This window comes from Desmodus rotundus, chromosome X (assembly GCF_022682495.2).
Source record: "Desmodus rotundus isolate HL8 chromosome X, HLdesRot8A.1, whole genome shotgun sequence".
NCBI classification, from domain to species: domain Eukaryota; kingdom Metazoa; phylum Chordata; class Mammalia; order Chiroptera; family Phyllostomidae; genus Desmodus; species Desmodus rotundus.
In genome coordinates this window covers 82,438,248-82,455,660 of record NC_071400.1, presented here as the reverse complement: position 1 = coordinate 82,455,660, position 17,413 = coordinate 82,438,248, and positions in this window count along the sequence as shown.

Below are 17,413 nucleotides of genomic sequence, written 5' to 3'. Positions count from 1 at the left end.
TAATAAAATCTTTTAAAAAATAATACTAATAGTCACTCTGCCTAGTATTTTACATATACTCATTTATTTACTGCCTATAACACTATGGTGAGAATATTCAATCTTTAGGGAGGTTACCCAAATCCTGACCTGTCTGAAAACTCAAGCTCTTACCTATGGTATCAGCCACCTATTACTATCTAAAAAGCAATCACACAATCTCAATGGCGTGCATATAACTCTGTTTTTTTCACGTCTGCACATTAGGTGAGGCAGTTCAGCTGATGTTGGTTGGGCATAACCAGATGGCTCCAAGATGCAGATTGGATCTAGCTCTGCTGCACATATCTCTCAACCTTCTTGGGTCAACAGACTAGCTGGACCATGGTCTTCTCATGGTGATGACAGAGTGCAAAGGGTGAGTGGAACACACAAGGCCTCATCAGGCCTAAACTCGATTCTGGTACTGTGTTGTTTTCACCCACATCCTACTGACCAAAGCAAGTCATGTGGCCAAGTTCAAAGTTAAGGGGCATGGGAGTATATTCCTTTTTCAGTGAAAGAACATGCAAAGTTACATGGCAAAGAGAGCGGATACAGGAAAGGGTGAAAAAATGGAAACAAAATTTCAATATATCCCATTCACTGTGCCTGTGGGCTCCCATAATCTTTCATAAATAATTGAGGTGTGTGTATTTGTAGTGAGGTAAGAAATGAGCTATCTTCCTGATACCCTCAGAGGTGCTGACAGAACATTAAATGTGATCAATTAAACAAGACCCAGATGATTTGTTTCTTAAGTTCTGAAAATCTGAAGTCTAACATCATTGGCAGGACCCATCATGGGTGAAATCATAAAGCAAGCAAATTTGCCTTTGACACTCCTTAATCTCACGTCTAATCATTCCCACTTTCATGCCTCTGTCTTATCTATTTCTCTTGTCTTCATAACAAAATATTCCATCCCTGTAGCCCATTCTCCCTAAACCTATCCTCTGCATTTCAAGGCTTAACTATTTGATAACCAGCACCCCTAGATAGTGACAGCTGAATAGATTTTTGCTTAAAGACATTTTGACTAGGGATTCCTGACGCATAAAGTGTGTGAGCTTAAACAGCAGTTGTCAAAAAACTTGAAAGTTAAACTATTTTACCTTCAAATAAACTTAATTAAAACTCTAATTTATTAGAGGATAATAGTGGTACTATACAATTATCTTATTAGTCAAATAATATTAATATAATTATTAATAGTCAACTAGTATTGGTTCATGTACAGAGCAAGAAAGAAACCAACCCACTTCTTCATTTGGTCTGCCCGTCATGTTACTTTGGTGATCTCTGAAGGTCTTCCACAGAATCCCCAGATACTGAGAAACATAATTTGAAAACCCTTAACATGAACTGTCATGTTAGATTTATCTCATCTTTCAGACCTCACAGAGCCTCCCACAGCTGTGAAAGCATAAAACTATCTTGGTCCCAGGGCCTTTGTGATGTTGTCTGAGGTGCATGTGAAATTTTCTTTCTCTTTAGTCTGCCACAGTGTCTGAATATCTATGATTGGAGGTGCTACTCCTTTGGTCTAAAGCATTTTCTTGTCCAGAAGTCCTTTTAAAAGTGTGAAACTTCTTTAGAGAAATAATCCATTAGTCCATGAAGACCTCAGCTTGAATAGGGTTTTTCGGATGGCCTGTAAGCAGCACACGTAGCCAAGGTAAGAACTGTGAGACCTAGATATCCAAGAGTGAAAAGGGGCCAGGAGAAGCTCTGAAAACAAATGATCAGGAAAAATCAAAAGTGATAGCCCTGGCTGGTGTGGCTCAGTGGATTGAGTGCCACACTGCAAACCAAAGGGTCATTGGTTCAATTCCCAGTCAGGGCACATGTGTGGGTTGCAGACCAGGTCCCCAGTTGGGCATGTGCAAGAGGCAACCACACATTGATGTTTCTCTCCTTCTCTTTCTCCCACACTTTCTCTAAAGATAAATAAGTAAAATCTTTTTAATAAAAATAAATAAATCTTAGCATAAAAAAAATAAAAAAAATAAAAAGGGAGATGAAAGTGTAAAGGTGAGGTGACTTCAGTTCAGAAGTAATCCTTGTCTGAAGAATACTTTTTCACTAAGTGAGCTCCAGCAAGTACCATATAAGAGATCATTTTCTCTGAACATAGAGCCCTTAGGAAGTTCACTTCCCCCTCCTTCTGTAGGGAAAACCAAGGAGGTGGGCTTCCTATGGATGCCACTATTATTGTTAGGATTTGCTAAAAATCTGATTGACTTTTGATGATTTCAAAACATCAATTTCAAGCCATACATTTTTCAAATTAATTGACCAAGGATGAAGAGCATCAACATTATATCATATGTTTTATAGATGCTAGGAAGGAGAAATAGGGCAAAATTGGCATAGATGGGGGTTATCTCTTGGCTGTGTTACATCTTCTAAATTCTATCAAGAGGAAAAAGATAAGAACTCATTGAATTACTATAAGATGACATTGTTTGGACTTAGAATATACTACCAAGTACCAGGTAGTTGCTGGAAAGGTACAAATTTATAAGACATAAGAAGAATTTAATATTTCCTGTGAAATTCTTCAGAACTTCACTGGAAGCTTCAGTGTATTTGTTTGATTCAATTCAACAAATAATTATTGCCTATTTTATGCCAGGCACTCAGTGAGGTGCTGAAAAGGCAAAGAGAAATAGGATATTCCTTCTGCTCTTCAACATGCTTAAAATCTAAGTGAGGAAGACAGAAATATAAATGGGTGTATTACTGTGTATAAGTGCTACATTGACAATTGAAGAGAATGGTATGGGAATAAGCAGGGGAAAGAGTGATCTAGGTTCTGGCTGTCAGAGGGAGGGAAAAGGTCAGGTCTTGGGAGGTTCTGTAACTAAGGTAAGCCTTGAAAAGCCATTGGAGACTTAAGGCTGGAAAAAGTCATGGTTATATCAACTTTCTTGGAAACAGCACTGAGACAGAGGGGAAAAGGCAATCAAACTAGGTAAGTGGTTCTTAAAATCAGTCAGACCCTGACTGGTGTGGCTCAGTTGGTTGAGTGTCCTCTCGCAAAGTGAAAAGCCCCTGGTTCAATTCCTGGTTAGGGCCCAGGCCTGGGTTGAAAGTTTGGTCCCCAGTTGGGGCATGTGCAAGAGCCAACTGACAGATGTTTCCCTCTCACATTGATGTTTTTCTCCCTTTCTTTTTCCCTTCCTTCTCATCTCTCTAAAATTAAACACGGGAAAGAGAAACTTCCATGTGCATTAGAATTATATCTTCACACCATGATAAGTTTCTGAGAATCACTTTGTCACACATGTACTAGGCAAAACACTGTAAAAACAGGTAGAAATACATTGTTAGAATTCCATAATCAGTACTGGATATCATGTAGTAGGTAAAGATAACAGAAGAAGTGGGGATGTCACCCCATCAATTAAGAAACCACTATTTTTTTTAGAGAGAAGAAGGAGGAGAGAAAGAGAGGGAGAGAAACATCGATGTGTGGTTGCCTCTCACGTGCCCCCTACTGGAGACCTGGCCCGTAACCCAGGTATGTGTCCCAGACTAGGAATCAAACCAGTTACCTTTTGATTTGGTAGTCAACCACTGAGCCACACCAGCTAGGGTAAGAACCCACTAGTAAATGCCAGCACAGAAAACTCTACCTGGCATAGAGTGGTACTCAGAGGGTATTTGACGGATAGATGAATAAAATGAACAAAAAGAAACAGGAAAAGTAGATATAAAGAAAACATAAATGACTTTCTTGTGATACTTGTCTCTGAAATGCTAAGGAAATACTAATGACACCCCTTATATGATTGCAATCAAAAAAATAATAAATATTTTATCATATTATCTGGGTTTTCTTTCCCACTTTCATTTCTGCAGTTCAAAGCACTATTCAGTTCCATCAGAAGTGGGAACATGTTTCAATTCTTAGAAGAGCATATACATTGAGTTTTCCCTCCTTCTTGTACCTAGCGAGAAAGAACTATTTTTAATGAATAAATGAAATGTGGGACTAGATTCATACACTCCAAAAAAATAAAGTGGGGAAAAAACCCTGTGAAATTATGGCAAATCATGGTACAAGTAAGTGGTCATGAATACCCCCACTGCTATGTAGTTAGGTACAATCCCATCCACAGAAAGAAAGCTGAATCCCAAAATCCAGCAGATATAAAATTAAAATGTGACCCAGTATGTCAAAACTCAGTGAACATTTTTATGACCCATCAGTTGTATCATTGCAAGTCATTAGAGAGAAGATTTTGATGAACGTCAGTTTCCATATCAAGAAAAATAAATGAGCCTCCATTTCCTTCCTTCTCTTTGTTCTCACCTTCAAGTTGTTAAAGTCTTTGAGAAGAATAAAAGATGACACTTCACTAGCTCACAAATCAGACTTAACTGTTCCCATGTCAGTTTGAGTTTAGAAAAGATGACTTTCATCTAACAGCCCTCTCAGATATAGTACTACAGCGGGCTGCTATGTCACCTCCAGAAATGATTTATACTGCATCAATCTAAATTTTAAAATATTAGAGAACACTGCCTTATATCTATCTTCATTCTTTAGAAACACCTTCCAACAGTGCCTTAACAGCAAAAAGAAAAAAGAAATTTTCCTATTCCTTAACTACCTACAATCCTAAATTCAGTTAGTGTATAGAAAGAAGTTCAAGACACACACACACATACAACTATTCTCCAATTTTCCAGTTACCATAAGAGAAACAATTCAAACCTAAGATTTAATAACTTTTCACTTAAAAAAAATAAACTAAATGTAAGGAGCCCTTCAACGGTGTGGAGAAAAGGGAACCATTGTGCACTGTTGGTGGGAATGCAGTTGATGCACCCACTGTGGAAAACAGTATGGAGGGTCCTCAAAAAATTAAAAATGTATCTACTTTATGACCCAGCCTTTCCACTCATGGGAATATATACAAAGAAACCCAAAACACTAATTCAAAAGATATATGCACACCTATGTTCTTTGCAGTATTATTTACAATAACCAAGCTCTGGAAGCAGGCCAAATGCCCACCAGTAGATGAGTGGATAAAAAAGCTGTGGTACATTTACACAATGGAATATTACTTGGCCATTAAAAAGAATGAAATCTTAGCATTTGCAACAGCATGGACAGACCTAGAGGCTAAGTGAAATAAATCAGTCAGACAAAGACAGATACCTTTTTATTTTACTTATTTGTGGAATCTAAAGAACAATATAAATGAACAAACAGAACAGAAATAGACTCATAGATACAGAGAACAGACTGATGGTTGCCAGAGGTGAAGGGGGTTGGGGGACTGGGTGAAAAGGTAAAAGGATTGAAAAGTAAAGATTGGTGGTTACAGAACAGTCACAGGGATATAAAGTACAGCATAGGGAATATAGTCAATGATATTGTAATAACTACGTATGGGATCAGGTGGGTACTGGAAATATTCAGGGGGGACCACTTGGTAAAGTATATGATTGTCTAAGTACTAAAGCTGTGCACCTGAAACTAAGGCAAAATAATATTGTATGTAAATTGTAATTGAAAAAATAATCAAAAATATAAAAATAAATATAAGGGGCCCTTATAAGGATTGCAAATATAAATAATCCCTTTCCTCAGGGAAATCCCAATATAGCAGGGACAATAAGAGATGTGCACAAATGCTTATAATGTACAGAATGGTAAAACAACTGTCTTAGGAAGGTGTCAAAAGTACCAGCAATGCCAAGAGAAAGAAGAAATAACTTTAAAACTAACCAAGACTTGGGACATGTCTATTCTAATCAAAGAAAATGGGATAAACATAGGACCAGGGGTTTTCATGAAGAGGCAGAGTCCAGTTCCCCTGGGAGTGAAGACAGCAGTGGAATACAGTCTGAAATACAAAATGTAAACCAAATAATAGGTGACCTTGTGTGTCACAGCCAAGAATTTAGATTTTATAAAGTAATCACTGAGAATGCTTCAAAACAAAGAAATGACATGGAGGAACCTTAAATGCATATTACTAAGTGAAGAAATCCAGTCCGAAAAAGCTGTATACTGTATGATTCCAACTATATGACATTCTGGAAAAGGCAAAACCATGGAAACAGTGAAAATAACAGTGAATTCAGGGAAATGGGAAAAGGTAGAGGAGGAGAGCAGGGAAGAGATGAACAGCAGAGAACAAAGGATTTGGGGGTCAATAAAACTACTCTATATGATATTATAATGAGCATATGTAATAATACACAGAATGTTCAACACCAAGAGTGAACCCTAACACAAGCTAGGGTTAATCGTCTTTAGATGATTAGGATTAGGATGTGTTGATGTAGGTTCATCCTTGGAAAATAAAAAGCATCATTTTGGTGAGTGATATTGATAATGAGAGTGACTATGCATATGTAGAGGATATCTGAGAAATCTTGATATTTTCCTCTCAATTTTGTTGTAAAATTAAAACTGATCTTTAAAAAAAAATAAAGTCTTTAAATAAAGAGAGACATACCCTCCAGGGTATCTGAAGTGCTGGGATGTGAAGACTAAATGAGTACAGACAAATATGAATTAATTAGCTGTGAAGTCTGTGTGACTGGGAAAATGATGTGAAATTAATACAAAGTAGAATCCAAAAAAGTAGGACATATGTAGAAGGAGAGATAACTAGTTCAAGTTTAAATATGTTGAATTGAGGCCCCTATGGAACAATCAGCTAGAAAGTCCCACTAGATTTCAGTAGCATGAAGTTCAGTAGACCCATTCAGTTTTGTGGTTTCTTTTTTGTGTGTGATCAAAAACCCTACACCAGGGGTATCAAACTCATTTTCACCAGGGGCCACACCAGCCTTGTGGTTGCCTTCAAAGGGCCAAATGTAGAGCTCCTTGCCCCTAGCTAAGGAGTAGTTACATGTATACAGTCCTAAATTACATTCGGCCCTTTGAAGGCAACCACGAGGCTGATGTGGCCCCTGGTGAAAATGAGTTTGACACCCCTGCCCTACACAGTAGAGTTTTTCACAGTCCGAGAATTGTCACCCACCTGAGAATGAGATCCACCTGGAATAAAGTCCAGACCTCGTTGAGGAACAAGGCCCATCTGGAATGAGGTCAAGAAGAATATTTCAAATTACTAGCAAAAGTAGTATTTAATGGCTGATCGGAACATAGGCTGAACAAGACAAGTGTTTTGTTTTGTTTTGTTTTTTAAAGTTCACATTTGTCAGACTAAGGAATGAAATAAAATTTTGGGAAGTTATTAAAGCAATATTTTCCCTGTCCCACATAATCACCTCAGACAGGAAAGAAGGGGAAAGAGCATAGGGAGAAGGAAGGGGAGGTGGTTGAAAAATGAAGAATAAGAATAAGCAGGGAAGGAAGTAAAGAGGGAAGGAAGAATGAAGGAAAGAATGTTTTTATTGAATTCATTGAGGTGCAGTAGAATCACATAAAAATGATTGTTGTCAATAATTTAAGTCAACCTAGAAGCAATAAATCCACATATGCCAGTCCTCAACACTCATTAATTAGATGAAGTTACACTCATTATTCTGCTTCAGACATATAGACTCTACTTAGGTCTATTAGAAGCAGAAAACAAGGTAGAAAATAGAGGATCTTGAGTCCTGAAAATTTTTATATTAATCCAAGATTTGCCTTGTATTAATTGTGTGAACTAAGATATCTTATTTACCCTTTTAGCCTTAATTTTCTTGTCTATAAGAGTTATAATAGCACTCACCCTAAGGTGTTACTTTAAATTGAAATATATTCATGTATGTGTGCTTATGCCTCATGCACCATAGAATTCAGCATAGTCTCAATAACTTCTAGTTCACTTCCTTACAGAATTTCTGTTAGGATTAAATGAAATAACATATTTGGAGGTACCTGGAAAGCAGTATATTAGCTTGACAAACTTACAAAGTAATAAAATGATGCTTGAAAAAATTGTTTTGGCTATATACATGTACTCATGATTCTTTTTAAGATGACATTAAAAATGAACTTACTTTATTTTACTGAATAATACCTTGTAGCCTTATTGAAGTTCTAAGTATTCTACATGCTAAAATAAAATTGTAATATGTTCCCTGGAGCATTTTCACTATAAAACATTATCTAACTGTAGTACATATTTTTTAGATGCGAGCCATATTTGACTTTGAAACCATGCTGAGAGAAAATTCAGTGTTGATTAGCTTTCGAAGCCCCACTAGATTTTCAAGATAATCATCTTCTCTACTTTTTAGTTGCATAAATGTGGTCTTAATCTGTATCTATGTGACCTCTAAAATTTAGATTTAAAAGGTTCCAAACCCACAGATATCTGACCCCTTGTGGTAGTCAGTTGCCAAAACTCTTCACATTCATATACACACAGAATGTTAATTTCTCATTCACAAAATAATATGCTTCATGAATATTTGTGCCAATGTTTTGAATATTACTTGCTCGTAGGGATTAATAAAATGTTATCTCAAAGCATTTGTATCAGAAAAGACTCTTGTTTTCAAGTAAGGAAAACACAATTTAAACTAAAAAATGATATTTATAGGCTTATATATCTGAAAAGTATATGAATAAATCCAGGTATGAATAGTTCCAGGGACCCAAACCATGAAAATGGCACTCTATCTCTTTAAATATAGCAATCAGCTTTATCTCCTGTCATTGAGCTTTATTCTCATGCATAATTTACCATTATGAAGGTGGTTGCCAACAGCTACAGTCTTATATACTATACATGCAAATCCTAAGAGTCCAGAACAAAAGGGACTGGCTCACTCTCAACAGTACCAGTAGAGGGTCAAGGACCATCTCAAACTGGGTAGTCCATGCCCGTTCTGGAAGTTTTCTGGAAATGGGATGCTCTGATTGGCCAGGCCCAGGTTACATGCCCATACCTAGAACCAAGAATTGAGTCAAAATCAGCTGATATGAATGGATTGATAGTAGAAAAATAATGATGGTTCACCATAGGAAAATTGGACTTCTGGAGCAGATGCTGACCAGTAAAATTAATGAATGGCCATGATAGCTTTACAAAATCCATAGTCATAGTTTGTGATAATGTATTTTTCTCAATGTGTGTGGATCTTAAAATGCTTTGGTGCTTAAAAAGGGGTCCTTGCATTTGAAAAGCTTGAGAATCTCTAATCAACTCTTCTTTCTACAGGAATATGTAAACTGATATGATGTAGATCAAGTACATGGATAACAAAAGTCTCTGTCTCTCAATTTAGATGATTAGTGTGGTGAGTATGATGCCTTAGATGGCTGCTTTGGGACTTCCTGTGCCTGTAAGTCAGTAGCTCAGTGAGTTTTCTTGGCCCATTAAGGAACTTAACAAAGCTTTGCATTTTCCAGGGAGCAGGAAACACTATGAAGGAAAATTATATAAAGCACATTTTCAGCAAGAATTTTCTTTGAACTGAGGTGTTTATTCTTGAATCTTCTGAGGTATCCAGGTTAGCTGCTTACAAAATGAGTTTATGAATTTTCTTACAGATAACTTGAAATTAGTTATGCATTATACATATGAAGGCTGTTAATCTTCTAGTACTTTTTTTCCATGAGATAGCTTAGCTCAAAGTAATTTATGAGATTGATCATTATAGTGCACTCTAAGTGAGCACAATTGTAATAATTACATACTCATAAATGGCAAGTGTACCCCCTCCACTTGTGCCCCTTCTAGATACCTGGATGTTCATCCTTCCTTGGAATGAACATTTATAGTGTCATAATAGACTACTTCACAATTACTATATGCACAAATTTTTAAAAGTAAATTCCTGCACGATAAGCCCATTTAAATCATATATTCTTTCAGCAATGTGGAGTCCTGTGGTTTAAAGTTCATATAATGCTACAAAAATGACAGAACTCCAATCTATTCATAAAATCATCATGTCTCAATTATACTATAATGCTTAGACACCCTCCACCTCATTCTCTTCCCTAACAAGTTGCAATTAAATAGTTTTTTGTTAAAGAAGATTCTGATACATTTGAACTTTTAACAAGTTGATTGTTCAAACCAATAATCTAGATGACATTTGCAAATAACTCAAATTCTTCTGTTTTCTTCTTTCTTGTGTTTCACCAATTACCTCTGAAATAATCTTTTTTTTTAAATTTTATTTTACAGTTAATATTCTTTCTTGATGCTATCTTTGTACATTGTTATTCGTGTATATGAGGTCTGTCTGGGAAAAGTCCAGCCATTGTTAATATAATGAGAATGCTTTGCATGACATCAGTGTAACCCAGCAGCCAAGGAGAGTGGACTGCAATGCACATGTGTGAACAATGATGACTTCACTAAACTAGTTGGTGGGAGAGGTAGGCACCACTGAGTGAGCATGTGCACTGTGTGGCTGTTAAAATGACTAGAGCAACGAATCTGCATCAAATTTTGTGTTAAGCTTGAACATTCCTCTCTGGATGATTCAGAAGGCTGCAGCTATGGGCAACTGGTGGTGATTGGCAGCTTCATCATCACAACTTGCCTGCTCATGAATCATGTCTCATGTAGAGTTTTTTGGCAAAACATCAAATCACCCAGGTGACTCAGCCCCGCTACAGCCGAGATTTAGCACCCTGTGACTTCTGGCTTTTCCCAAACTAAAATGATCTTTGAGAAGGAAGAGATTTCAGACTGCTGATGAGATTCAGGAAAATACCACAGGGCAGCTGATGGCGATTGGGAGAACTGTGTGAGGTCCCAGGGTGCCTACTTTGAAGGGGACTGAGGCATCATTGTCCTATGTACAATGTGTCTTGTATCTTCTCCAATAAATGTCTCTATTTTTCACAGAGCATGGATGGATACTTTCTGGACAGACCTAGTATATTTCCAAGATTTTATTTGAAAGTCCAAAATGATGTATTCTGACTTCCAGTTAAAGTAATCCAAAAAACTTATTTTTCTCCCTTCTCACAATATTTTTAAATGCATTATTTCAAACCTTGTTTGGACATATAGCATTTATTTTGTTATCTATCATCCTAATCCCCACATGTGTTTTAGTCTTATCTCTACAGTTAAAATACATTTGCTGCTCACCACTAGTCCTTTCCCTAGTCATCTACTGGTTGGCTAAAGTTCATCCTCTCATAGTTTTCTCAAGAAAAGCTCATGATAACAATAACCCCTTACATTCATGCATATTCATGATTATTTTCTGTTGCCTTTATGCTTGCAGGACAGCTTGGCTAGATATAAAATCCTTGGCTCATTTGTTTGTTCCTTGAGTATTTGGTAGAAAGTTCACTGTTGTCTTTTAGCCTGGACTGATGCTACAGAGAAATTTGAGGGCAGGCTGAGTGACTTGATCTTTTTGTCTGGTTTCCCAATGCGTTCTTTCTTTATATAGAACTAGTATACTGAAAGAATTTTCATAATGTACTTATGAATTTTCATTTGAAGAAGTATTTGGGGTGCAGGTATGTATACATTAGTAAAAGTATTCATATTTCATAATTTTAATCATGTGGGGTGGGGGAAATCCTCTATGGATAGTCGTTATTTATCCATTCTGGCATCTTTTACTTCCCCTCTTCATTTCACTTTTGTCTCTAGTCATCAGTCTTCACAGATCACTTCTACATCATCTTTGGCTAATGGAAAGGCCTTTACAAGTGGATTGGCTCTCTATCAAGTCATCTTAGTCATAGTAGGTCCTGTGTGGTCATACTAGAATGTTATAAAGATGTCTTAAGTAAATCCGCCTCTATCCCATTAATAGGTGGATTATAAAAGTTCCTCCATCTCAGGCACACCTAAATATTTGACCCATGATCTAACTTCTTGCAACCCTAACTCAAAGGATGTATAGAAGTATACTAGATCTAAGATAAACTAGGGTCCTATGGAGGTTGCTATGTACTGAACACTGTTGTATGAGCAAGCTATACATGGTTATTGAGGTTGTTCATCAGTTAATTGTGTAATCTATGATTGATGAGATTCAGGAACATTGGAGAATGGAATCTAGTCATGTACTCCTAAAGGTTTACAATACTATAAAAATATAAATGCTCATGAGACCACAGAGCATCCTTGGTATTAGGTAGTCCATATATACTCAATCTTATCTCTTGTGACCTTGCAAGTCCCTGTAAAGACATTAGAATCCATGCCTGGGAGTAGTGCTGTCAGTGTGCATGCTGTTTCCCCTGTCCTGCATCCTTTGGTAAAACTAGGTAAACTTCATGCTATCTATGTAAAGCTGATAATACCTTTTGAATGTGATTGTTAGTCTAAACCTAAACACCCTGTAGTGGTTTTGGAGATTTCAAATCTCTCTCTCTCACACAAGGACTTGTCCCAATTTTCACAGGGATTGGCAGGGCCAAGGGTGTGTTTCCAGGAACTGCAATGATGTTCAAGGTCCTTCCTATTTTCTGACTTTATCTCCCTTCTCATCAGGCTATAGATCTCTATATAGGCTCAGGGGTGAAAACAACTATTACTGACTATATAATCTTCAAAATCTTGTGTCTTAAGCCATATCTTCAGCTTTGTTTTTTAAATCAAAAACCCTGACTCTGGCTCTGTTGTCTGTGTGTCCTGGAATGTCAGTACTTCTATGAGGAAGTAAAGGTAAAATGCCTTAGCCATCTTGGTTCTGTCTCTAAGTATTATCCTGCTGTCAGATATTATATTGTGGGATGAAAATCAGCTTTGGTAGCAAACATACCTTGGTTCAAACTCAGCTTCACATCTTAGTAGCTGTATAACATGCAGCAAATCAATTAACCTCTCTGAGTTATTTAGTAAAAGCTGACAGTTTTAATTACTCATTGGTTATGCCCATTCTTCTTTCAGATCCTCTTAATTCTTTTTCTCCAATGCCACAAATTTTTCACTTTCCTTACATGAGAGTAAGAGACCATATTTAAGTAGCCATTCTTCCCTTTACCAATTTTTAAAATGAAATAGCATATTTGTACTTCCATCACCTCTGCTTCCTAGTGCAACAATTTTTAGGAAACTCAATGGCACAAGAGATACAGGGAGGAAAAAACCCCACACATGTATCACTGAAACAATTTTTATCTCATTTTCCTAAACTTCTCTAATGTCTAGCAATGCCAGATCACAGATCTTCTACCAGCACACCTTTTCTTTAATCTCATAATTTCTTCAATCTCTGTCAGAGTCTGCTTATCAGAAAATCAGTGCCTCTACCTCTCCATCCCCTCTCTTTCTCTCATTTTGCTTATATTTTTCTTTATATCTGTAATCATCACATCCTTGAAAGAAGAAACCAAAAATTCTCCTAAAAGTGATGATAATACCTACCTTACAGGTTTTAGAAAATATTCAGATAAACCCACTGATTGGAAATTCCCTTCTAAATTGAAAAATGCTATACACATTTATGCATTATTGTATGGAGAGTAGCCATAACAGCCACAGTAGTAATATTCCTGGCACCAGATAAAACCAATCAAGGATACAAACCTGTCTAGTCATGTCTGGCTAACTGTTGGAACAGGTGGTCAGAAGTTTATTTGCATAAGAGTCTGAGATGCTCCTGGGAATTACCTCATTTTGAGGATAGAAAGAAGTACAGTGAATATGACACAGTAACAAAGCTACTGAAGATGATTAATTAATGTTGCAGCAGCTGGAGAATGTAGAAACTTAATCTCAATCATAAAGACCTGAAACTGATAGCAAAAGCCTTGGTCACTGAGAGGCAGTAGTGATTCTGAGTACAGTATGCTGGAAGTCATTTAAACTAACCCCTTCATCTGAAGGATTCTTGGGTCATTAGGAGGAAAAGTGGCTGTAATGAAAATCTAAATGATTGTTTTTAATCCTAGAAAACATTGGGCCACCTGGACCGTTCTTTTTGTATCCCTCCAATGGAAGGCAACACACACAGTGGAAATTATAAAATGCCAAGAAGTAATGCTACAGTAAAGGCTCCAGGAATATTGGGGGTAATGGGGAAATAACTGGGGGAGCATACAAAAATGGATGAGAGAGATCCCCTGAATTAATAGGTATAAATGTTAGCTTGGGAGAGAGCATTAACACTGAAGAGCCACTGAGAAAAAAATAAACACCGATCAATTAAGGCAAACCTACACCAAGTGCCTGAACTAGTTATAACTATTTTTGGACTAAAAATAATTTGCAGATCAGCAGAAGTTTGTAGGTCACAATTTGAGGTGCTATGAATTCAAACAATCCAATCGAAAAAATGGGCAAAGGACCTAAGTAGACACTTCTCCAAAGAGGACACACAGATGACCACATGGACATATGAAAAGATGCTCAGCATCACTAATCATCAGAGAGATGCAAATTAAAACCAGAGTGAGATACCACCTCACACTGGTCAGAATGGCCATCATAAACAAATCAACAAACAACAAGTACTAGTGAGGTTATGGAGAAAAGGGAGCCCTTTTGCACTGTTGGTGGGAATGCAGACTGGTATAGCCACCATGGGAAGCAGTGGGGAGATACCTTAAAAAATTAAAAATGGAACTACCTTATGACCCAGCAATTCCACTTCTGGGAATTTATCCAAAGAAACTGGAAACACTAATTCAAAACAATATAAGCACCCTTATGTTCATTGCTGTTATTTACAATAGCCAAGATATGGAAGCAGCCCAAGTGTCCATCAGTAGATGAGTGATTAAAAAAAATGATGGTACATTAACACAGTGGAATACTATGCAGCATTAAAAAGGAAGAAATTTTTACCCTTTGTGATAGCATGAATGGACCTGGAAAACATTAATGCTAAGTGAAATAAGCCAGTCAGAGAAAGACAAATACTATATGATTTCACTCACATGTGGAATCTAATGAACAAACTGAACTAACAAGCAAAATAGAGACAGTTCAAAGGGGGGTTGTTGGGGGTGGAGGGATTGAGCAAAAAAGAAAAAGGACTCATGGACACAGACAACAGTGTTGTGATTGAGGGGGGAGGGTGGGTGGAGGTGGAAGGAGGTATAAGGGCAGAAATAGTAATGGAAAAATATAATAAAAATCAATTATTAAAAAAGAAAATATTATGTTGCCTATGCTGAGTTGCCTTACAATAACTCTATTTTTTTAAATAACTGGTATATTCCTCTTCACTCCACAAGATAGAATAAAAATTAAGTTTTAGTCCAGCCTGGTAAAGTTCATTAATTCTAACGATTTAAACAAAGTTTTATTTGGATGATCCCAGTTTTCAGGGTTTGTTTGTTTGTTTTTTGTATCTCCTATTGTTTCTAAGAAGCCTACAAGGCTTACTCTACCTCATGGAACTAGGGGAAGAAGATGGAGTCCATAAGACGGTATATTGATCTGATTCCATCCATGTGTGTTCTGCAGGCATCCGCTGCTGAAATTTTGGTTGATGCCATTTGTGGCCTGTTTTCCTGACAACCTGGCCTGATCTTAGTTCCCAGCAGTGTGTAAGAAACCTCTGAAGTCTTGATATGTGTGTTAGTTTTAGCTGCAAAATAAGCCACCCTAAAATTTAGTGGTTTAAAACAGCTATTTAGCTCATGATTCTGCTGGGTAGTTCCTTGTCTGGGCCAGACTCAAGTGATTTCAGCTAGGCTTCCTCATGTGTTTATGGTCAGCTGGCATGTCATCTGGGGATTGGAGGGCATCATAGGGCCCCATTCACAGGTGTGGTGGTGGGCAGGGGCTATGAGGGTTACTAGCCCACATATCCCTTGTTATCTAGCAGACAAATCCAGACTTTTTCATATAGCAGCTGAGTTCCAAAAAGCAGAGAGCAAACTCTACTGCACAATTGTTTTTCAAGCCAATTTTTTCATAATGCTTGGTAATGTCCCATTGGCTAAAACAAGCATAAGAGTACACTACCAAAGGGCATGCATGGGGGAAAGAAATATGTTGTGGCCATTTTCATAATCTACGACATGCTGTGATTGTCATTCAATTTAGATACCAGTGCTATAGCAACCCACTCTAGGCAGCCCACTGGGGGCATGCAGAAATTTCCAAATTTCCTGGTGCCATTTAAGAACCAAGGGCAGCTTTGGAGTACTAGCTCTAGTTATCTCTGTCTAACAATTCCATTGTCCCTTGCTTCTGGGGCAAGTGGGAAAATGACCTCATCTCAGCTTTATCTTCAACCTCTCTTAACCATCTCCTGTGTCTGCCAGGATTCCTAGTTGTAGAGAACAGGAGTCACAGACTAATTTGGCACAAAATGTGTATTAAAAAATGTTAGATATTCTGAATGGACCTAGATGCTATACTCTCAGGATCAAAATATAAAGATGCTATACCCTCAGAATCAAAGTATCAGGAGTTAATGCAGGCTAGGAAAATACACAATTTTCTCCCCAGACCCACCACTCAGATCTTTGACACTGGATACCAGAAACTCCCCCACAGGTGAGGACAGAATGCATCAGCCCCTATACTTTCCAGAAAATCAACTCTTCCCACATGAAACCATTAACTCATGTTGCTGCCTCCAAGTTGAACACTGACTTAAGAAACTGGGTCACATGCAGAAGCCCAGAGACAAGGAACTCTGAGAAATGTGTTTTTTTTTTTTTAATTTTCAGGTTTGATTGTACAGGAAAGTAAGCTACAAGTTGGTTACAAAAGATGCTAAGTGATCTAATCTGCAGTGTCTCTTGTAGCTTCCTATTCTAAATTCCAAGTTTACAGAGGGGTGATCAGGATGCATGACTCACTACATGCTTTCCCTCTATCCACCTTTCCTACCCTTCCTACAATCTCATGAGCTTGAAGGGAATGGCTTTCTACTTTCTCTTTCATGTGTATTTGATCTACACATAGGGGCACTGAGCCTTAATGGTGGGTGAGACATTTTGGGATTGGGTTCTCTAGATGCATACCCTGAGGCAAAGATCCACATGCAATTTATGAAGAAATACTTTTGGGATAAACTTTTTTAAAAGTGGGAACAGAACAGCAGGATAAGAAAGCAGGAGAAGGCAAGAACAAGATTTTAATTGGTGGCAAAATCCTTAGGAAGACAGCTGCAGCCTGATCCCACAGTTCAACTGAAGTGTAGTGCCCCCCAGTTTGTCCCAATTGGAGACAAGGAGGCGAGGCTTTCCTATTAATGCATTCTTCAGTTGTTACTGGCTAAGGGCTATGTCTTAGTCCGTTCAGGCTGCTGTAACAAAAATACCATAGGCTGGATAGATTAAACAACAAACATTTATTTCTCACAGCTTTAGAGGCTGGGAATTCCAAGAACAAAGCCCCAGCAGATCTGGTGACTGATTGAGGGCCCGCTTCCTAATTCATAGACAGCTGTTTTCTTGCTGTGTCTTCACATGGCAGAAGGGGTGAGAGAGCTCTCTGGGGTTTATAAGGGCACTGATCTGAATCGTGAAGGCTCCACTCTCATGACCTAATCACCTCCCAGAGTCCCACTT